The sequence below is a fragment of the Culex quinquefasciatus genome, chromosome 2 (assembly GCF_015732765.1).
Source record: "Culex quinquefasciatus strain JHB chromosome 2, VPISU_Cqui_1.0_pri_paternal, whole genome shotgun sequence".
Taxonomy (NCBI): Eukaryota; Metazoa; Arthropoda; class Insecta; order Diptera; family Culicidae; genus Culex; species Culex quinquefasciatus.
In genome coordinates this window covers 176,610,146-176,634,847 of record NC_051862.1, presented here as the reverse complement: position 1 = coordinate 176,634,847, position 24,702 = coordinate 176,610,146, and the positions used below count along the sequence as shown (strand labels likewise).

The 24,702-nt window shown below is 37.7% G+C and overlaps 1 protein-coding gene and 2 long non-coding RNA genes across 3 annotated transcripts in view; 2 read left to right on the top strand and 1 right to left on the bottom strand.

Moving 5' to 3' along the window:
* LOC6033208 (angiopoietin-2) overlaps positions 1-24,702 on the top strand; it is a 240,194-nt gene that overhangs the window by 134,910 nt on the left and 80,582 nt on the right. The window lies entirely within an intron of this gene.
* On the top strand, positions 16,532-17,307 carry LOC119766846. The gene is made up of 2 exons (XR_005277172.1): positions 16,532-16,713; positions 16,778-17,307. It is a non-coding gene; the product is annotated as an uncharacterized LOC119766846 (long non-coding RNA).
* On the bottom strand, positions 20,050-20,525 carry LOC119766847. The gene is made up of 3 exons (XR_005277173.1): positions 20,428-20,525; positions 20,298-20,365; positions 20,050-20,221 (listed from the first exon to the last, which is right to left on the bottom strand). It is a non-coding gene; the product is annotated as an uncharacterized LOC119766847 (long non-coding RNA).

Genomic DNA, 24,702 nt, shown 5'->3' with positions numbered 1-24,702 from the left:
CTGGAAGAAAAAAATATGAACAAAATTTTTACGAAAAATATTTTGTCAAAAAAGTGATGATGAAGGTGGTCAATTTCTTATCTTTATTATTCATGAATGGTTACGTTTAATATATTGCTTTAAATTGATATTTTTTGAGTTGTTTTTCTATATGCAGTCCAAAATTGATTATCCGAAGGCCTCCGAAAAATTTCACTTCGGATTATCGAATAAGAAAAAAAAAATGGTTATCTCATTTGCGATTGTTTAGCTCAAGTATGCCTTATAAACTACTCTGAAGGTTAAAATTTTTTTTATTCAAGATGACGGCTAAGTGGCGGTGATAAAATTTTAGGCAATTAATAGTTCAAATTTGACTTAAATGGGGTTGTGGAATATAAATTTGATGTTAAAAGTAAGAATATACGAAACGAAATTGTACGTGGTTCGATTATCCCAAGTCCCATACAAAACTTCGGATAATCTAACTTTGGATAATCGAAACTTCAGATAACCGAGGCTTCGGAAAAACGAGTCTCGACTGTATATGAGAAATGTTTGACTTCCCGTTTTAAAATCCTTTATATTTATTGTATTTGTTATTATTGCCTCAAAATCGCTGATTGCTTTCTCTTATTATAGTTTTGAATCAGAATAAAATTTAATTTCTGTATTTTTTATAATCGTGGTTTTTTTCTCGTTCATTTATTAAAACAATTTTGCTCACAAGTTAAGGGTTAATTCAACTCCATCCAACCAGCAAAGGGCTTGATTTCGAGTCTGATACCCTTCCCATTCATTTTTTTATTTATGTCGGATGGAATGTAACCACCTCGAGATGTCGGAAGTACCATTTTACCTTCGGACATGATTTCGCCAAACTCGTCCCTAACTGAAATGGGCGGCTGAGGGGTGCAGAAGCGCTAACAAGCTGCCGAGAAATCAATCATCGCGCTGGCAGCACGGCCACACCTGATCATGTATTTATCGAGTTATGTTTTTTTACATTTTATTTCTTTCTACTGAGATTTTCCTGTTCAAGCCACGCCATGGTATTTTGCGGGAGACCTATTACAATCAATAAACATTTTTTTGATTTAATTACGGCAAGACTAAAACGTGCAGAAATTGATTTCCTTCTGTGACGAGTAAATTTGTGCTGGGTTAAGTGAGTAAAATAACACACCCTTTTCCTGTGTATAAGTTATGCAAGTGAAGTTATAAATATACTGAAGAAAGTTTGAGTTTTTTTTAACAGGATTTCTCTTACTGTTTCACACCAACGCGTCAAAAATAAATAAACAATGTATTAATGACAATGTGCCAATAAAATTTGCGCAAGCAATCAAAATTCTTTGGTAAATTGATTTCCGTAAGTTACATTCAAACAATGCAAATATCCAATGACAATCGACTTCAGCGTATCGATTGATCAATAATATCGATAATTAAAAAAACTCACTTTCACGTCCACTTGCAATCCAACAATGGCCTTTGACAGACAGCGTGACACCATTGTGTGCCCCTCCGAGCACTTCCTATACAATTTACCACTCAACGACGATTTCCCACATTGTCATCTATCGCGCGCCCAAAATCTACACAATCAACGGTCATTAACAGGGGCCCCTTAATCGCCCTCATTCAATCAGAAATCAGATCCACCTTCCACGTTGAAAATGACAATCGCACCCAAACAGCATTGTCATTTTTGTGCACCTGTGCGCGTACCCATGGGTCGTGGGTCCCCTTGGTTTATGAAGGTCACTTTGAATTATGTTAGACATTTTGTGTTCTTTATTTATTTTTCGCAGAACTTCTAAGGTCTTTGTGTGTATGTGGTGGACTTTTCTAACTTAATCTTAATTCTTGCCAATGGCAGCTTCCATCGAAAACAGCTTCGAGTAGTTTGTCAATTGTTGGACACTCAGTTAAAATTTGGGTACAATTTACATGAAAATGTATTCATTTTTCTCTATAGACATGCAAAAAAATCATAAATTGGAGCACCTGTCAATGATCAACCAATGATACACCAATGAACAGCAGACGAATGAAGGTAGCAAAACAAAAAAGTGTATTGCAAGAGTGACTGCGTCGCCACCATTCTTTGTTGGGTCGGACAGCTTGGGAGAGGTAAGTTGGTGGCACATGACCGATTTGTATGGCAATTGTTTGGGTGCTTTGATTAGGGTCGATAGCTGCAAAAGTGGCTCAAGTGCAACCAAAACACTGTTGTCAACTCAAAACCTAAAAAATAGCAAATGAAATTTGTTTCAATTCAATAGAAGTTTAAGGTTTTAAAGATCATTTAATTAATGTTATGGCATAATTGAAATTCGTTTGATTTTTTTAAATTTATATGATTCTCAAAAAATCCTTGTTAAATATAAAAATAAACGCTAAATTCTTATTTCTCTAATCGAAATTACAGATTTTTTTAATGTTTAAGTGCGATACTTTTAATCCTTGTATTGAAAATAATTGCTACAGTTGTTTCAATTTAGTAGTTTGTTTTAATAAAAAGTTCAATAAACAAAATTTTATTATGAAATGTTTTTAAAACCACCGTGGTTATTCAAACACACAAATATCATAAAATAAAATTATGTTTATTGAACTTTAGAAAAATCTCTTGAACTAGTGCGTCCATCCCGGGAATTCCCGAGACAAAAATCCCGGGATTTTTCAGAAACCGGGAATTCACGAATCCCGGGATTTTTTATAATTTGTCCCGGGAATTCCCGAAATTGAAGAAAATTCTTTTTTTTTTCTGGAAATTCAGATTTGGTTGTGGAAATAGATAACAAGTTCAATACTTAGTAATCGACAAAGATGTTATAGCATTAAGATGTTTACTCGGCATACATCAGCTTTCATTTGGCTTGTTATGGAATATTGTTAAAACTTTAGTTTACATAATGTATAGCGCTTTAAATATTTTCTATTTAATTTCATATATTTTTAAAAGACTGGGTATTAAATTTACATATATATAGAAAATTATTTTACATCGATGCCATTTTTTTGCATAATGTTTTGATTAACTTTGTATAAACAGGAACAGAACAAAACTATTAGTTCACCGATTTCCAAATTTATTGCTCTAAAATCTACTGTAGCTATTCAAAATGTAGTGTCGAGTTTCCCCATTAGGTGGTAGTAACTCAACGATAATTTTTAAAATATGTTTTATATAAAACATGAAATTTATAACCTATCTAAAATTTTACATTGACCGGCACCATTTTATTTGTTTTCGCTTCTTTTTTTTTATTCCATTTTCAAAAAAAAATCAGGCTTTTGTAGTAACGTCATAAAAAAATAAATAAAAGAATTATATTTATAAAATTCACATTCAAGTTGAGTCCCAATATATTTTAAATTGTGGTTAATCCAAAATCCAAAGCACAACACAAAAATAGACCAATTTAAATTTCTTTTATGCTATCTAAAAACTGCTGTCATTGTTTCGATGGAGCTTTAGATGATCACCAGTTAATATTTTTGAGCTAATTCTATGATTTTGAGCTTGAAAACATAGAATTTATGACTGTATCAAAAATTTCCCGGGATCCCGAGATTCCAAAAATATTTTTCCCGTTTACCGGGAAATTCAAAACCCGGGAAAATTGGACGCCCTATCTTGAACTGATCATTTTGTTAGCAATATACTCAATTCAGTAGGGATTCACATTTTTTAGATCTCTGTTGTGAACGTCTTTTATTCTTCTTTTATTTTCTTTGATGGGTGCCAATTTATGAACTTTGAACCAAGTTGATCAAGTTAAAGGTTGAAGTTTCAATAAGTTGTTCAATAATTTTGTCAGTAATGTGTTAATAGTAGTTTATGCACTTTTCAACATTTTTTTGATTCAAACGATTTATTGACCAAATACATGAAAATTTGACATAAAATTTCACTCAATGGGTGTTTTTCGGAATTGCAAAAAAAGTTGTATGGAACTCGTTGCAAAACTTGATTTTTTCAGCCCTCGTCGTATTTATCCAACTCGGTGAACCTCGTTGGATAAATGTACGACTCGTGCTGAAAAAATCCTCTTTTTGCAACTTGTTGCATAAACTACTATTTCGCATTCATCAGATTGTTTGTAATATGGCCAGAAATCAACCTTTATTTACCTTCATTTTTTTCACATTATTGGAAAGTTAATTGCAAGAAAATGAACAAAAATCAACACAAGTTCAAGTTTCGTCGTGATGTTCCACTATCGTTTTGTTATAGGTCACTTTTCCGATCACAAACGAATAAAAAAGTGAAACGAAACAAGTCTAGGCGGTATGAATCAGCGGCAGCGCCGGCATTGTAAAGGTTGTCCGGTTCAGGTTGGAAAGGAAACGCTCTCGGCAAGACATATACGAAGGGGGCCGTTTGTTCATGAGCGCAATTCCGCGACTTGGCGTTTCAAACAGAGAGAGAGAAAGACACACATGCACTACAGTGCAGCGAGCGGCAGTGGAAGTTGGTATGCAGATATTCAATTTCAATTTTTGCGCCGTGCTTTGGGTTGCATTCTAGTTCGCCGGGGCCTCAACCGTGAGGGTCGTCCAAGGACGTTGGGATTGTTTCTGGTTGTGTTTAGATATTGCAGCAGCAGCAGTAGCTGGGCGGTCATGTGCTGCACTTCGCCGTAGCTGGTGCGATTGATTTTCTCATGGTGCACTGAAATGTATCGGCAAAGTAATGCTGCTGGGTGGAGTGATTGTATAGAGGTTATGCAAAGACATGAAAATGGTCACCGAGACAATTGATTAATGAGATATTGGATTGAACTGAGCTTTGTGCGGGACGACCTTGCAATGCATTGGCATGACATAGCTAAATTACGTTTGCAGGTGTACCTATAGACTGAAGTTTTGACTGACCTTATGTCATTTGAAGTTGATTTGCGTTACATAGGCAAAGCCTCATGTTTTTAACTTAATTCTTTTTTCTTCTATTCCAGGTATGCTCGAACTCATCGTACATCATACAATAAGGCTTTATGAGTCTTTAAAAATATATATGAAATTTTCTCAAAATGTAAGTAAATTTATGGCATTTTGTTGTGGGGGAACCAAAAAGCTCTGGTTTTCAAACAAATACCAGATATAATAGTACACACAAAAAATATTTAGTACGAGATTTGAATCAACAAAAAAAAGGTCAATATAATCAACACAATTTTGCATTGAAACAAACTAGGTTTTTTTTCAATTTCACAAAAGTTTTTTGTTGTTTTGAAAAGGTTGCTTTGACGTTCATCATTTATTGTTTTATTGATTGAAATTAGCCTAATTTTTCTGCGCGTATAATTTATTTTGACTGACATCGATGTAGGATTTTTTTTAAGGTAACGCTTCCGCATCGAAGCGGTAGATCGATACTGAAATCCCGGCTCGGACCAACACAACTGGTGGTAATTTCCCTTCTGGATTCGATTGCTCAGTAAAAGAAAGTTAGTGTATCACAGGGGTGACCAAAGTATGGCCCGCGGGCCAAATGTGGCCCGCAAGGTGATTTTTTGTGGCCCGTGGACCCACCTTGAATGATCAATAGGGTGCCCAGAATATGGGACTTTATGAATTTTTATGGGAAAAATTGTTAAAAAGTATGGAAAACTCAATTTTCTTACGGTTTGATATGCATGGTGCGCTACTTCCATCCAAATATTCCTAAAAGTGAGATTCTGATTGAAAATTTTATGCTCGACAACTTTGTAGAATAAAGCAAAGCTGTAAAACTTGATCCTGAAAAGTTATTAGCGATTTTAAAAAGTCATTTTTGCATGAAAACATTTTTTCACCAACTTTAGGCTCAGGTATCAATGGGTTAATCTCAACCAATTTTGCTCAAAATTTGCACAGATGCTTAAAATAACCCAAAAACCGTTTTCCGCTTGTGGAGCAGGGCGTCATTTTTTCTGGGCACCCTAATGATAATGTTAGATGGCCCTTTGACCACTCTGCAAAGTAATTTGTAATTCTTAAAAATTAAAATTTATTACAGGTTTGTTTAAAAACATTACTATAAAAATAATTATTTATCCCGAGTATACAAAACAATTTTTTCGGGATTTAAACTTATGACATTTGGTTACGAATGTAAGTGCATAACATCTGATTCAGGCAGCCAAAGACATATTTTTTGTTGAAATTTGTGGATGAAACGTGAAAAACTTTTTTGCAACATTATAGTTGCACTTTATTTTAAATAAAACTATTGTAACTATTTTTGCATATAAAAAAATCGGTGAAAATACAATCAATTACTTTCTTTCAAATTCATTATCTATGTGAAATAACAATGGGCTTCAGCCACAAAATGTTCAACTATCTCTCAACCTCGGCCAGACCGTTATTTCAAATTATTACAAAAATATTGTGTACCCTGATTCAATATTTGTTGAAGCTTGAAAATTGCAATAAAAAACGTATAAATAATATTTTTTCTGTTCTTTTTAAATTCTAAGATTTAATAAATAATAAATGTTTTTTTTTTTTGTTATCTACACCCAACTGGCAGTCGCATGATTGTGATGCATGGCGGCATGAAAGTATATCAGAATCTGCATGAAATCTGTCCTCATGCATTTTTTGCGATAAAGGAGTATGGGTAATTCTCCGCCAACTCACACAGCAGTTGCCCCGACCCCTCTTCGATTTGCGTGAAACTTTGTCCTAAGGGGTAACTTTTGTCCCTGATCACGAATCCGAGGTCCGTTTTTTGATATCTCGTGACGGAGGAGCGGTACGACCCCTTCCATTTTTTGAACATGCAAAAAAAGAGGTGTTTTTCAATAATTTGTAGCCTGAAACGGTGATGAGATAGACATTTGGTGTCAAAGGGACTTTTATGTAAAATTAGACGCCCGAATTCCGAAAAAACGTATTTTTCATCGAAAAAAACACTAAAAAAGTTTTAAAAATTCTCCCATTTTCCGTTACTCGACTGTAAAAAATTTTGGAACATGTCATTTTATGGGAAATTTAATGTACTTTTCGAATCTACATTGACCCAGAAGGGTCATTTTTTCATTTAGAACAAAAATTTTCATTTTAAAATTTCGTGTTTTTTCTAACTTTGCAGGGTTATTTTTTAGAGTGTAACAATGTTCTACAAAGTTGTAGAGCAGACAATTACAAAAATTTTGATATATAGACATAAGGAGTTTGCTTATAAACATCACGAGTTATCGCGATTTTACAAAAAAAAGTTTTGAAAAAGTTGGTCGTCATCGATCATGGCCGTTCATGGTCACCCGCGACAGACACGGATGACGAAACAAAGAGAAACGCAAAAAGTAACTTTTTCAAAACTTTTTTTCGTAAAATCGCGATAACTCGTGATGACATGTTCCAAATTTTTTTACAGTCGAGTAACGGAAAATGGGAGAATTTTTAAAACTTTTTTAGTGTTTTTTTTCAATGAAAAATACGTTTTTTCGGAATTCTGAGTACGCCATCAAATCGGGCGTCTAATTTTACATAAAAGTCCCTTTGACACCAAATTTCTATCTCATCACCGTTTCAGGCTACACATTTTTGAAAAACACCTCTTTTTTCGCATGTTCAAAAATGGAAGGGGTCGTAACGCCCCTCCGTCACGAGATATCAAAAAACGGACCTCGGATTCGTGATCAGGGACAAAAGTTACCCCTTAGGACAAAGTTTCACGCAAATCGAAGAGGGGTCGGGGCAACTTTTCCCGATTTCGTGTGAGTTGGTAGAGAATTACCCGTATGACATTTTTGCCCGTTACAGACAATTATCGACATTACCGACGGCTTTTTGGTTGTATTTCACAAAAAAAACACCTAGCAGAACGAGGATTGAACCATCAACTTCTTGGTTATTGATCCGACACGCTACCACCGCGCCATGGACGCTTGATGAAAAGTGAGTGAAAGAGCACCAACATATGCTTCTCTTTGGAGTGTTGCTCGGGGACGGGCCAGCATTATATGTGTTGGTGAGAACTGCAGATCGCTGAAATTTTTACACGCGGGCAAAAATGATCTACGGACTTGCTGCAAAAAAAATGTTATAAAATATGACATTTTCTGCAGCAAATCCAATGTTGCAGATTTTGAGATATATTTTTCCTTTGGGTGTAATGTTTATACAATAGGAATGTCCAAAAAATACCTGAAATTTCGAAAAAAAAAACAACGGAAAGATCTATTAATCAGCATATAAGATAGAAATAACGTTTTTTTTTTTCATTTTTTTTATATTTGGCCCGCGGACATATATTAGCTTCTAATTTGGCCCGGCATTCAAAAACTTTGAGCACCCCTGGTGTATTATCAAGCACATACAAGCAGGACCTTATCGCGACATCTGAGGAAAAGCGACCTCTGGAATGTAAACATTCATACTAAAACATGTTAATTTAAATCTCTTAACTATAGTGTTTAGCTTAACCAATTATTTTGCTAACCAATGAAACCACTGAATTTTAGAAATAGTTTTTTCCCATATAATTTCTAAGAAAAATCGATTGAGAAATTATGTAATTCATGACTTATATTTTCTACTGGTTTCAGCTCATGGATAAATAAATAAGCATTGAATTTACCTTAAAAATCCGACTTCTCGTGCTGTTATTTCTAGAAAATTTATTAATTCTTCATGTACAACCCTCTTTGAGATCATGAATGATACCAATTCAATTTTCATGCATTTTTTTTCTTGTGAAACTCTTGTTGTTTCGAAGCTTCAGAAATTTTATTTTTAACCTTGATATGATTTTTTTAGACAAGGAGTTTACTTCAATATGAAAACTTAATTGAATTAAATGAAACCAAAAGAAGTTCTTTAAGTTTATTTCATTTTTCTGTTCATATTCAAAAAACTGGTGCCAAATCGTTAAAAAAATATTACCGTTTAAATTTCGGACATTCCCGGAAAAAATAAAAAATTATCGGGAAAAGCGAAATATTACTTTTATCGAAAATTCCCGGGGACGGAAAATTAAACGATCTAGTTGAATTCGCTAAAAATAGTACTTTGACAAAAATTGGACCAAAAAATATGATTTGTGCGAATATATAATGGATTTTAACGTAAAAAATATGCTACAGTTATAAATACTAAAAAACTAAATTCAACTTAATTTAATCAAATTCGGTGAACACTAAAAAATTGGCTAGGCCAGGCTAAGGTGAGAGGAAACCACGGTTACCAATAAACCACCGGCCCCGGTTTAGCATTTCATGTATATAAAATTGGAATAATCTTTAAACAAATTTTTAGTACCAGGCGTCCCCATTTGCAACAAAAAACTAATTTTGAATTTATTTTACTTAATTTAAAATTACACCGGGACTATCAATTGTTGTTATCTTAAAAGATATTATAAACGCTCTCTCTCCCTCTCCAAACAATCATAAAGTTTTTGCAACCACTAGACGCTTTCGCAGAAAGCAGTTCCACCAAGCTTAAACTATTAATACCCTCTTGCACTCATACAGAGAGCAGCCAAATACGGCAGGCGGGAAGTTTCGAAGCATGGGACACGCGATATTTGCATACCCACTTTGCGAACGGATCTTCACCAAACCTTCCAGACCTCCCCCTCCTAGCCTCACCCACCGAGAGCGGCTTTGGTAGTGAACTTGCTGATCTTGAAAAAGAAAACGGATATCGGACACCACACTCCACGGGGCTGGCCAGTGTGGCCACGGGGGAGTCAAGTTGAGCCGGCCAACTTGCAAGGGGGGAAGGGGGTGTGCAGACTGAGGAGGACGAACCGGCAATTAATTTGATTGAACGTAATTACGACACCGGAGAGTCAGAGGGGGCGCTGCCTGGTAGGAACCACACCACGTAGGGGTTAATTTGCATACATTTATCCAAGCTGAGAGTCAGGGGAGCAAGTTGAAGGTAAAAGTGAGAAAATACGCCGTAATCGCCAGAGTAGTCAGCGGAAATATATGGGTTACGTGGCGTCGTCGTCGATGGGAATCTTGCAAACTGGATCGAGCCTGTGGCTGCTTTCGCTTTCGTTAGAAGCCTGTTTGCTACCGCGATGCTGTAAGGTTGGCTGAACTGGATATTTCTGGCGTGCCTGGACGGATTGATGACGGACTTGATCTAGTGAGGGAAACAGGTTCGAGCGCAAACTTGATCGCGAAACTGGAATTTAATTTATTTGTTTTGGATTTCAACGGTTTAATTAGTGAAATTGGATTTGATGCAAGATACGTTTGTCAATCATCTTGCTGTTTGTTAAATAATTACTTCGATAGTAAAAAACAGAAAAAGCTGCGAGCTGTTGACCGATTCTTAGCACTTGTTTACCAAGCAGTCATTTTTTCAAGTTGAACTTTGGATGGTTCTGATAATTTTCCATGTTTTCCAACTATTTGAACCACACAAAAAACATATTTCCATACCAAAGTTCCTATTCTAAACATATCTGTGAGCAGAAATTGTAAAATGTATAAACGCTGAAATTTTTTAATTTTCTCAACTTTTTTAAATAATTGCTCAAATTAATGGATGGAATGCAGATATTTAATCATTCTAAACGGAATTTTATAGTAAAAGACTCTTTTATAAGCCCTCTTATTGACAAAAGCAGATTCTGTACACAGTAAAAAAAATCTGTGTAAAATCACATGCAAAAACATGCACATCACCTTTGTGAGCATGTAAAATTGTATGAGAATACGTGTACACAAAAAGCATGTACAAAAGAAAAATAAATAAATTTTGCACACCCCAAAAATAACATTAATCTGGTGAGAGTCATATCCAGATTACCAAGTCCGCGCCCCAACCATCTCGGCTATCTCGCCGCTGTGAATTTAGCTGGATCTACACCGATGTAGCTGTACGTTCCCCGTACATCGAATACAGTTAATTCAGTATACGACGTACGGGAAACCTACTGGTACATCGGCGTTGAACACAACATTTACAAGGCGGCGAGATAGCCGAAACGGTTGGGGCGCGGACTTCGTAATCTGAATATGACTCTCACCAGATTGATGTTATTTTTGGGGTGTGCAAAATTTATTTATTTTTCTTTTATACATGCTTTTTGTGTACATGCTTTTGCTCACAAAGGTGATGTGCATGCTTTTGCATGCGATTTTACCATCGGATTTTTTGCTGTGTAGGTATAAAATTATACAGGACACTTAAAACGAGGGTATATGGAAGCGTTGTCCCGTCACGAAAAATGACAATTGTTTAATTTGCAATCGTTCTTGAAATCGGATTTGCATCATATTTTGGATTCACTTCTTATTCGAAAAACCCTTCAAAATGCTTATTAGAAATCGAAAATTGGTCAAAAGGAACCAGAGTTACGACTGACGCAAGTTTGCGTTGTCCCGTCACGCCAATTTTTTGGTCAAGGCACGAATTCAAAAAAAGGTGCTCATTTCTCGTGTCTAAAAGCAAATCGTGTAACAGGCCAGTTTTTAATCGATCTAGACTAAATCGACCCTCCTGAATCCAAATTTGCCGGTTGATTTTCATGAGTCTCAAAGGGAAGCGAGATATTCAAGATGGCGTCTAATATGGCGGCTGAATGGAAAAACCACCACAAAAGATTTTTAAGTTCAATCAACTAGTCAAATTAAACTAATTTGAGATCGCTGAACTCGGATACGGCCTCTTGAATACTTCAAAGAATTCGGGAAATGTGAAATTCAAGGTGGCGAACCTAGAATATTGGAAATTTTTATACAGAACGGTAACAGGCAGTCAACAGGTCAAATTTAATTAATTTGGAGATGTTGAACTCGAATATAAGCCTTAGAATGTTCTAAAGTACTCAGGGAATGCAATTCAATTTTCTAGCTTCGCTATATTGGCCGCCATCTTGGATTGCACATTCCCTAAGTACTTTAGAGTATTCTATGGCTCATACTCGAGTTCAGCGACCCCAAATTAGTTAAATTTGACCCGATGATTGCCTGTAACACCTCTGAAAAAAAAAATCAAATTTTCTAGCTTCGTCATATTGGTCGCCATTTTGGATTGTACATTCCCTGAGTACTTTGTAGTATTCTATGGCTCATATTCCAGTTCAGTAACCCCAAATTAGTTAAATTTGACCCGTTGATTGCCTGTTACAAACCTGAAAAAAATCAAATCTTCTAGCACCGCCATATTGGCCGCCATCTTGGATTGCACACTCCCTGAGTATTTTGGAATATTCTAGGAGTCATATTCGAGCTCAGCAACCCCAAATTAGTTAAAGTTGACTAAGCAGTAGAGATTTTCACAACTGCTTCATTTCGTGACGGGAAAACGCGAGCAAAACCCTCTTTTGCAAAATATCTGCGTTGTCCCGTCACGAAAAGAAGTACCTGTCAAATCAACAAAATTTGACGAAATTGGGTGATCCAGGAAGCAAAATCTTCGTTTTTCATTTTAAAACAACCGTAGGAAAAGGTTTTTTCAAATACTTACTAAGAGAGCAGAGTTCTTCACTTTTGTGTATAAAAATCAAAATGATCCAATTGTACGATGTTGTCCCGTCACGCTACATTTGTATCTCACTTGACTCGAACTTTGTGTTTTTAAATGTTTGCTGGAATGAATATTATTGGAAATTTAATGTGCTTTCCAAATTTGTATAAATATTGGTACCTATTCCCACAGATTTCAATGTTATCAGCAAAAAACTGAAAACATATGCGTACAAACGTTGTCACGTCACGAAAGAATCGGTCTATTATGCATTTTGTAAACTTAAACAAACCATTTAAAATATTCAGTACAATTAATTGATTATGACTAAGACTATGGTGCTTTGCTATTCTGACTTGAAAAGAAAAATATATTTGCTGCACAGCTAAAAAAATAGTAATCCAGCTGCGTGTAAAAGGCCTGGGTGTAAAATAAATATTGCATTATGTTATGCAATTTTATGTAATTTTACATCCCGAAATATGTAGCCCATCAGTATGGGAAACCTACTTGACCGAAATGTCAAGCTGATATATGCGATTATCCTTTCAGCTTTTCATCGGTCTTATGGCCGAGTGGGCTAAGGCGCCAGTCCTTACTGTTGGTGCTGGGTTTGAATCTCGTCGGTTGCAACTTTTTTTTGTGTTTGCAAAAATTGTACATGCGTAATATTAGGTGTTTTTTTTACGAAGGTGATGTGCATGCTTTTGCATACAATTTTACCATCGGATTTGTTGCTGTGTGTGTAAGCTGAATCGGCATCGACCCAGTCTGATACAAATTCTTCTTTCCCTTAATTTCATTGCCGGTTAGCAAGTATTAGATTAAAAGCACACACACAGTGTGAAAGAAAGCGAACTTAATCTTTACTTTATCGTAATCATTCGAAACTGAAAGCTTAAGTTTAAATAGCTCCTTACGGTGGAAAGAGGTACAAAGTAGGGTAAGGAAAGTGCAACACTGACCGACTTTTGCGCAAATGTTTTCTCTGATTTACATTTGCAGCGTGAAAAAAAGAAAAAAATATACCATTAAACCAAAACAAAACGCCGGCAACCTACCCGTCTGAAACCAAAACATGCCGAAGAACATGGCTGAAACACGACTGAATCACGATCTGGTATGCAAGTTGGAGAAGAAACCATCAAAAGAACAAAAAGAAGCGGGAAAACCATGTTAAAACACAACGCCGCGTGGATGGTACACGGTGGTACAACATGCAACGTACAATGTTAAGGCGAAACTTAAAGACAACAAGCAAAAAAAAAAAATGCAGAAGAAAACCGTGCAAACCACGACAAGCGAAACCACCCAACCGGCGGAACAATAACAAAAGCGACATTGATCTAGATATTGAAGGTGCCGCGCCACACTTTTGGAGGTCTCTTCACCCGGAATCGCGAGCGTGGCAATTAAAGAATGAGTAACTTTCACATATTTCTCGCTGAACATTATCATCAATTAAGATTATTTTAAGGCCACCCTCCTCCGGGAGAAACATTCCGTCGGTCACAGCAAACCGTTTAAGTGCGATAAGCCGCGGGCCACCCAGGAGAAAAGTACAACGGCCGTTTTATGACCGTAATCTCGCTAACGATGTCAAGATTTATGACACTAATCTGCACTAATTGAAAATAATTGACTCGGTTATTTCTAGCGTGCGTGTGGTTAGATCTGTTAAAGGAGTTAACCGTTTTTGTATTAATTTATTTTCAACAAATTGGATAATTGTTGTTAATAATTGTCATGATAATAGTGTTTTTATGAGTAGCATGAATATCGATTGAAATATATTTATCAACTTGTACATTGTTCTCCTCTAAATAAAACGACTTTTAGTTAATAATAATAACTAATAGTTTAACTAATAACAAAATCAATGAAAAATCCATACATCACAAACCAAGGCAGACATTCAAAAATTTACAATTTGTCGTTTAAATACTGCTTGACCTACACCATTGGGTCCTAAAATGAAGCTTAGATTGCTGATATTATTGTTTACAGCAATAAATCTTATTTTTCTAAGTACAATGACCCTTTGTACGACCACAAAGAGTTTAAAATGGATTTTTAAATCAATTTTGAAAAATTGACAGAAAAGCCCCTACTTGACAGCTCGTTCCAAGGGGACCATAGTTGAACCATCGAAAAAATGTTGTATTGTAAAAAAATTGCAATAAAATTAAAAAAGCGATCAGAAATGGTTTTCAATCGTGTTTTTTACCGTTGTACATAAAAATTGACAAAAAAAATGTCATTTTTCCAAAGCGCGTATTATTTTTTTTATTCAAAAGTGCTTTCAAAAAACAGTTTCAAGAAAACATTAGTTGATTGCGAATGATTCATTATACAAGAGAGTATAAAACATAATTCATCATTTTCTATTTTGAAAATAAATAAAAAATCATGAAGCTAACCTTTTATCTTTTCGAGCAATATTGTTTAAGTCAATTTTATAACAGATACAAGCAAAAAAACTAACTACACTATATAATAAACAATACAAACTCATGGAAATCACCAAATCAAAGGGATCGTGTGTCGATGTTTGACATTCTAAGAAGTTTAAGTTTAAGTTTATTAATGTTTTATCTTCAATTAACAAAAACTGGAGCACGAAATGTAAATAATTTCCATTTACAAAACTTGTTTTAAATCAATCTTAAACATTTTTCAACCAGTTTCAATCAGAGTCAGTTGTACAAAGTGCTGTGTTACTTGACTGCTCCCTAGTACAAACACGGAGGGGCGGGATTACAAACAAAATAATTACAATCAAAAATGCAAACAATAGACACCTGTGACAAAATTTTAGGAATCTGAGTTAAATATGCTTGAAATTTTTGTCAATTTTCATGAACGTAAACCCTCTACATTTTTTCCAAAAATACCCGTATTGTGTTCTGCACGATCACTACGAAATCATGTTGACAATTAAGAGCGAGTTTTTCACCAATGTGTAACAGGTCGTATCGTTGCTTCGATTTGGATGTTGTTGTTTATTTTATTAACGTGACTTTAACCTAGAGAGGTCATTCGTCACTTTCGATTTGGATGAAACTTTCAGCGTTTGTTTGTCTATACATGAGATGAACTCATGCCAAATATAAGCCCTCTACGACAAAGGGAAGTGGGGTAAAACCAGCATGGAAGTTTGAGGTACTCTTAAATGTTTATTGCACTTTGTTTATCAACTTTTACTTAAATGCATTCAAATTCATTTGAGTTTTATTTAGTTTTTTGAACAAATAGAAATAGCAACAAATAAAAAAGTTGATCAAAAATAATCTTTGAAAAGCAGAGTTTTCGATTGATTTAAACCTGATACTGCACCACACTATTTAAAATCTCGGGAGAACAATAAAGTTGTAATTGATGTTATTGCTCACAAAACTATTGATTTAGTTATTTTAAACAAAACCTTGAGTGCTGGCCAGTAATTATAATTTATTGCATTCCTTATATAAAATCACTCTGAAAATGAACTTCTTAACTACGTTTCCTAGACCTATCTTTTCTGGTACCGATTGAAAGGATTTCAATTTATTTTTGAAATATTTTCCAACTGGTTTTCTCGCTCTCCTTCTTGCTCGGGTTGTTCTCGCCGTCTAGCCGTGTACCGGTTGTCCCTCGCCTGACGGGTTCGTACCACGTTTACATCCGCCGACGCCTCAGAGTCGTTCTCGCTCTCTTCAACGTCCACGTTGTTCACCATTCTCTGGTGAGATATTTCCCCGGACGGATTCAAGCTCGTGTCCACAGCGTCGATCCGTTGACAGGCTTCTGTCAAGTCTTTCAAGGACTTGATTTGCGTTCCAGGTGCAATTTTTGTCCGGTAGTGCGAGTGCATGTTCTGCCAGAGCGTCTGGAACTTGCTGTGAGTTGATAGCGGCTTTGACAACTGCTTGTTGAGCCTTATAGCAATTATGTTTAGTCTGTATATTTTGATGTGAAAAGTCTGTGCGAAATGTGTAAATCACCCCCCGCTACCACACGAACGTCAAAGTTGCTTGTTTGACAGATAAGATTGTCTGGACGCTGTGCACTCACACAGCCGTGCGCGCTCACTTCCGCTGAAAAGAAAAGCTCATTCAGTGTTCGGCATCGTAAGGAGCGGTCGTGCGGTGGAAGAAGTTCCACGCAAACCGCGTGCGCAGTTGTTCTGCTCCGCGAAAAGTGCTCGCCCCGCCGTAAAGTTGTGAAGTCCCGCAGGAGGACGCCCGAGGTTCAGGTCCTCAGGAAGCATCTACCGTGACTGGCCCTCGTCGGGAAGAAAAACCGGCACCGTCCGCCGGCGAGGTAATGAATTCTACTGCACGTGGGCATCTTTTGCACCTTTTGCTCACCGAAACGAAAATTGTAGGGCCAAAAATGACGGACGACGATATTTGCACCGAAGGGACGAATCGGCACCGGAGCCGGCCTGCTGCCTTGGATCACTGGACGAAACACGCCGGCGCGCGCGGCATGTTGGGAGTGAACAATTTCCGCAAGATCAACACAGGCGGGGTGAAAGTTTGGACGACGGCGGAGGCACGTGGAATCCGCTTGCTCCGCGGCGGTGCTCGTGAGTGGAAATGTTGGCCGGTCGGGCCGAGGTGAAGAATCCCGCGCGGACGCGGGCAAAAAGCAACACGCCACGCGGCAATTTGCGATCGAAGGGTGAGCAAGTGAGAGAGCAAGAGGAGGAGGCAAAGTGAGAAGAGCGGGGGAAGGAAAAAGAAGGAGGAAGAAGAAAACGGAAAAGTGCGAGATGCCGAAAGGGCGTGTGGAGCACGAAGAAGAAGAAGAGAGAGCAATAAGAAGAGCATCAGGAAGATGTTGTACGCACACTCACACACACACTCACACTAACACCATCAATCGGTTCAATACACATGTTAAAAGACGAACTTTGTGCTTGTTTTTCTTATTACTTGAGCTCAAAGAGCAGCCTGAAAGGAATTATTGTAACAGCCTTTCGATGTCCGAAGCAAACTCGATGAACTTCTCGTTCCGGTGTTGTTTCCGCCCTTGGATTCTGCTCCGAATACCTTGTTCCTGGTTTGGATTCCCAAATCGAATCCTGATCAGCTTCTCGAATGTCTCCCAATTGTCCATCTCGTCGACAAACGTAAAGAACCAATCAGAGGCTGTCCCATCAAGAAACATGTGAGCGTGTCGGAAGATCTGTTCCTGAGAGACTCCCTCGCGCCTGGAAATTGTGTCCAATTTATACAAAAAATCTTCGATGCTCATGGACCTGTTGTCCCCTGAGAACCTCAACCTCCACTTCTCAATCCGGTACAGCAGATCCCGGTCATCCAACCGATCAGCGTGTCGTCTACGCCCACGTGAACCGTAACTGAGAAGCGAGGACAGCTCGTCATCGTCATTTTGGTTCTTGCCTGCTTGCCCACGTTGATAAGAATATTTTGCCGTGTCCTTGTGACGTTTCCTCGATTCGAAGTCCTCGTCGTCATCACTCGAGTCTGTGATTGCGACCGGGGAAAACAAACCGCTGCGGCGGACTCGCAATCTCGGTTTCTCCTTCGGAATCGACCCGGTTGGATTCCCGAGGGCATTTCCGTTGCTGCCTTGAGATTGGTTTAGCTGAGATTTTTGCTGCTCGGCCATACCCGTGACCGTTACGGTCAATCCGGACAACATCCGTTCCAGATGCGCAAGGCGTCTGTCCATGTCTACCTCTTCATTTCCGGTTTCTCCACCGTTACCTCCCTTGCCACCGTTTCCCGGCGTAAGTGGTGTACCGTATCCGCTTCCCGGTGCTGGAGTACCTTTTCCGGGTGTTCCTGAACCGCCGGCGGGCTTACCGTCTGCGCCAACCTCATCCCCTGGATCTGGATTTAGCCCAGGATTCAACCAAAGTTTGAGCTGTCCCTGAGCCGGCGAAGGTGGTTCAATTTCAAATTTTCTCATAATCCCCTCTAGTTCCCTTACCATCTCTCTCCTTTGAGCCTTCTCCTCTTCAGAGACAGCAATACAACGTTTCGTTCGGAACCAATAATGCAACAACCGAGCCTCAATTTTTGGGGTTCGACCAGTTTTGAGCCAAGCACTGTAAATCAACGCGACATGTTTCTTAATCCCCTCAATTTCTTGACCAATCATGTAGTGGGAATGGTAATTTTGCCAGTTTTTAACGTCTTTTTTGAACAGTGTTCTCAAAAGTGTTTGTTTGCCTACCAAATCAAGAGCGTCATTCTCTTGTGTCAGCTGATTGCGGATCCCTAGCTCATAATCAACTTGCTCTGCATTCAAATATTCTGCACATGGAAGTCGAGCCATTTTGAAAATATTATTATTTAAATAGAATGGTGCAGCAAAAAAAATATTTTCAAAATCTACAAATTTCTAAAGCTACAAAATTATTAAAACTACAAAAAAGGGAAGAATTGATGAAACCAAATAAAATTGCCTCAAAACTCCAGAAAAATCTAAAACTACAAATTATTTACAAGAAAAAATTTACGAAAAAGTTCATCAAATTGCGAGAACTCAAAAAAAATCAATCAAAAGAAAAATGTCCAGAAACAAATCAATTCGCTTAAGAAAATTTACGTGCCAAATCTTGTTGGGCGCCAAATGTAACCGGAGGCGGTCGGTCGGATCGCATTGGCGTAATTAAACGAATGGCTTAAGCGCCACTCCCAAAGGGAGACCATTCATCATGTGCTGCTTTGCCCAGCTATGAGACTCTGCCACAGGGCGGGTGTATCCTTGATGCCAAAATTTGCGATTGAGAACGATCCGACTCATCCGAGAACTCGGCGGTTAGCCGAGGCGCTACAAACGGAAGAAAAAGATCGCAAACTAAAAAAAATACTTCAGATCTAGAAGACAAAAGATTGTACTTGCCCCGTTCTTATCATCACAGGTAGAAAATCTCCCCAATCAAATTTCCCCAGAACGCTTCAGAAGCCAGAATGGCGGAACCAAACAGAAAACTACCGCGAAAGTCGTGAAAAAATGCCTCAGAAAACATTAGAAAAAACCACAAAATTACTCCAGAAACTCAAAAAAACATATATTCAGGTTCGCATAATTTATTCAATACAAAAAAATACTTCGGGCCCTACGAGATTCGATCCACAGATCTTCAGCATGCTAGTCCTACACGGTACCTCGGTACCACTCGAGTTTTTCTGTCTCTCTACCTGTTCATTCGCAGTGCACTGCTTGGCTAGGGTGTGCGTTGGCTTGGGGGGCGAAATTCATTTGGGATCGCTATAATTCATTCACTGGGGGCTTGCGATCACGCAACATAACATGGGGCTGGCTTATGTTGCCCACGGGGTTGGCGGAAAAAGAACTGGCCAACGATCGATCATGCGCATGTCGAAAAAGGGTTTGTACTTACACGACCATGGATTTACGTGTGTTGGTTGGCGATCCGGCGATCAGGTGGTGGCGCGCTTACAGCTTCGGCTACGGCGAGATGGTTCCGCCGGCGGCTAACAGCAGACGGGTTGGCACTATCGGCGTGCGTTCGGCATCACTTCCGGTGTGCGGGGGCGCACAGGTGTGCAGCTAGGATGCTGCGATGATAGCGTCGGTTGCGACGACGGCGCGGATGCGCGCGGGAACTTGGCGGTGTACCTAGGGCCTCCACGAGGCCGTTCCGGTTCGGTCGGTTGGTTGTCGAGGGTTCGACCACGGCGTGTGTTGACGGACGCCGCCCAGCTCGTATGTTGACGGACGAGCTGCTTGGGGGTTCACCCCGGAACTTTGACCCCTTGATGGAGTCCAGAAGCGCTGGGTTGACGGTTGGAGTGGTCTCTCTGCTACGGATGATGCCGGTTGCCACCTGTGCCGAGAAGATCGCCCAACCAATTCCCCAAAATTAGCCAACGCACTACGGTAACCTCGATTGTCTACGTTACCTGGAGTGTCAGGGTTTCGCCCTTTAATCTGCCACTACCCTACTCCTAACTCCTACTAGCCGCGAGCTCTAAAAGTAAAGGTGCAGGATTAACCTCTGCCACTGAAACACTTCGCACGACTTTAAACTACCTAACTCAAACGATTCCAAAACGGTCCTTCGACCACTCCTGCTTCCTCCACGATCAGGGTAAAAGTGACCGAGTCGAAGTCCTAGAACCCTCAGTAGAGGTGCAATTAGGACAACTTCGGTTCTCTAGAACTCGAGCAACATTACAATTGCAATAATTGTGCGAGTTTAGCCGAAGCATCTCTTAAGAATTTGCAATCTCTGACTGCCGAACTGGAGTGCATCGACCTCCCGTTCGAGTCAAAAAAGTGCTCTTGTCGCAAACTTTAGCATCTGAAGATTCTTCCTTCTTGTGCGGATCTCATAACAGGTCAAGGCAAAGTATTTTGAAAGTCTCCCATAAGGGGTGGCGCTCAACCCATGACATAATTAGGTCGAGGCGTAGCGCGAGAAGATAAGCCAACCATAATTATGGCACGCTAAAATATTGGCGAATTCATCTTTTCTGTCTGCCGTTCTTGCGGCAGAGGGTTGTACTGATGGTACTGCTACAATGGTTTCTTCTTAGTTTGAATTCCGGGGTGACTTTGATGTACGTAGTTTTTCTTGTTAAAATCAGATTGAAGGTGCAATTTTTTTTTCCGTGCACCTATTTTTCTCTCAATAATCCTCAACAATACCTACAACTTTGCCGAATTGGTGTCTTGATCAGAAAATTCATTCAAAATTTACAGCTGTTTGAATATTTACGTATCATTTTTGTATGGACAGCAGCCAAAATTGTATGGAGACTTGTATGGGTAAACCAATGACACAAAATAGCTTATTTGGTCATAGGGAAGGCACCAACAAAGTTCGAGCCAAATCAAAAAGTACAAATAAAATCCATTTTCGGGTTTGGTAGAAAATTACTCTCATGCCAAACACCCATATCACATATGTGGAACTTTAGGTTCAAAAACGAGGACAGTACAGGTGCTGCCTCTCGCGGTGGAGAGCTGCAACTTTTCTACCAGTTTTTATGGCAGTTTTTGCACCGATGGGTCGTCCATAGTGCGTGTGGTAAATTATTAAAAGTAGCAAATTATGTATTATTTGTTTTGGATAACAGCATGTATTTCCAACCAGCACATAATGTTGACTCAACGCCACTTCGGCGTGCAATTTAACTTCATCGTTTTTGACTGAACCCATGTAATAAAACTCGGAAACTTTTAAAGGGCCAAAGGTGACCGCCTCGGGCGTCATCCATAAAGTATGTCACGCTGAAATCGGCCAAAAATAACCCCCCCTCCCTCAACCCCCCCCCCCCCATATTCGTCACATTTTGTCGGACCCCCCTTCCATCTACATTTTTTGAACAATTTTTGCATGATTTATAAAAACGATTATTGTCAAATTCGGAGTTCAATCGAGAATTTTTTTAAATTTTTACAGGTTGTATATGGATTGTTATTTTTATTTTGTTGAATGTTGTAGTGATAGAAATCAGTATATTTTTTTAAATGAAAATCTGATATTTAAAGCATATTCAATCTATCATCAAAAACTCTGTTTCTTAAAGCCTTGTGTCGAGTTTGATTTATTAGTGAAGTTTAACAAACATTACTTTTTCTAGATATATTCTTAGACTGAATTTTCAGTATTCAAGAAATAGTCTAGCGTGACGTCACGATCTTACAGATCCTCCTCCCCCCTATAGCGTGACGTACTTTATGGATGACACCTTGCCGTGATTGCAAATAAGGTTTCGGAGAAGCAAAATAATTTCAGAGCGATGTTCCGCCAAACCTGGTTATGTTTTTCTTGTACTGATAGCCGATTGCAATCGTTGATTTTAATGTGCCTTTTATGCATTAGACAATCTTTCACAAGGTATCATTGTCAAGTAGATTCTAATAATTGCCAGTAGATGTAACTAATCAGTAAACCTTATTTTAATTTTAACCGTTCCCACGTGTTGATCATAATTTTGCTTTAATTACATTTTTTTTGCTGTAACAAAATCTCTTATTGACACTCATATAGCTCAAAACATATTTTTTTCGAACTTGAGATGTTTTTGATAATGATACTGTAACATTATGTAACCTATGTGTTTTTCTTTTATATTACTTAAAACCAATTTTAAATTTTCAAGTAAGTTTCCGTAAATTATTTTTTTTTTATAAGTTACTCAAATGACAGCATCCCATTTTTCGTTCAATTTTTTAGTTAATATTTTTTTCCAAAATTTTGGTTGATATGTATAATATCATTTAATCGTAAACAGATACCGGCTACATGAAATATGCATTGGCCCCTCGTCCGATCAAAACTGGTATACTGAGAAGATGCCTCAAGTAAACAAAATCGCAGCATGCCATGATTTGAATTTTCATTTTTCTTATCGCGCGCCTCTCGTATCAGCCGTTTGTTTTTGCAGTTTATCTATTTTTCATGCTCCAAAATGCCGGAAAAATCTGTGCAGTTTAAAATTGCATGTTCAATTATCATGGCTCATCATTCTATTCGTTTAAGAACAGGTATTTAGCTAGTGCTGGTGAAATGGCTTGAATTCTGTGACATCGAACAACAATATGGGAGGTCGTCTTCCTCCCATTCCCCATTCGCAACTTCAAAATCTGCTCCTTTCGTTTTTAAAACCACGATCAGTGAAATTACGAGTGTGAGCAAGCTTTAACTGTTGAAGAAGAGCAAATAAAATGAAGTGTTGGCAAAGGAATCGCTTCACTAAAGCAACATAATCTCCATAAATTGATCATGATCATGCAGAATTGGTAGATAAAACGAAAACAAGGTCTGTCTGTCAATCTGCGAGTGGTATAAGAGATTCAAATTTGACAGTAGTTTATGCTTAGTAGGCTGTGACTAGCTTGGACAAATTTACACTATACCAGCGGCAGAACTCAACAATCGTCACACTTTTTGGGCTAACAGGATGTATGGAGTTCCAACCATGTGCCCATATGTTAAGTAAATTCACCGTTCACAACAGAAAAATATTGAAAAATGTTACTTTTCGATACTAGTGCTGAAAAGTTCAACTTTTCAGCACCTTTTTCAGTGCTGAAAAGTTCTACTTTTTGAAAGGTATTAATTTTCCATTCTGAGCCATTCTCTACGAAATCGGTCTTTTTTCTTAAATTTTAATTTTTTGTATTTTTTAATCCGACTGAAACTTTTTTGGTGCCTTTGGTATGACCAAAGAAGCCATTTTGCATCATTAGTTTGTCCATATAATTTTCCATACAAATTTGGCAGCTGGCTGATGTATGAAAATTCAAAAATCTGTATCTTTTGAAGGAATTTTTTGATCGATTTGGTGTCTTCGGCAAAGTTGTAGGTATGGATATGGACTACACTGAAAAAAAATGATACACGGTAAAAAAAAATTTGGTGATTTTTAATATAAATTTTTGTCACTAAAACTTGATTTGCAAAAAAACACTATTTTTATTTTTTTTATTTTTTGATATGTTTTAGAGGACATAAAATGCCAACTTTTCAGAAATTTCCAGATTGTGCAAAAAATTTTTGAGCGAGTTATGAATTTTTGAATCAATACAATTTTTTTTCAAAAAATCGAAAATTGGTCGCAAAAATTTTTCAACTTCATTTTCCGATGTAAAATCAAATTTGCAATCAAAAAGTACATCAGTGAAATTTTGATAAAGTGCACCGTTTTCAAGTTAAATCCATATTTAGGTGACTTTTTTGAAAATAGTCGCAGTTTTTCATTTTTTTAAATTAGTGCACATGTTTGCCCACTTTTGAAAAAAATATTTTTGAAAAGCTGAGAAAAATCTCTATATTTTGCACTTTTGAACTTTGTTGATACGACCCTTAGTTGCTGAGATATTGCCATGCAAAGTTTTAAAAACAGGAAAATTGATGTTTTCTAAGTCCCACCCAAACAACACTACATTTTCTAATGACGATATCTCAGCAACTAATGGTCCGATTTTCAATGTTAAAATATGAAACATTCGTGATCTCTTCGAAAAAATTATTTAAAGAAAAATTTAAACGAGACTAACATTTCAAAAGGGCGTAATATTGAATGTTTGGCCCTTTTGAAATGTTAGTCTTAGTTCAAAAAAAAAATAAAATATTTTTTTCGAATAGATCGGAAAATTTCACGAATGTTTCATATTTTAACATTGAAAATCGGACCATTAGTTGCTGAGATATCGACATTAGAAAATGTAGTGTTGGGGTGGGACTTAGAAAACATCAATTTTCCTGTTTTTAAACCTTTGCATGGCAATATCTCAGCAACTAAGGGTCGTATCAACAAAGTTCAAAAGTGCAAAATATAGAGATTTTTCTCAGCT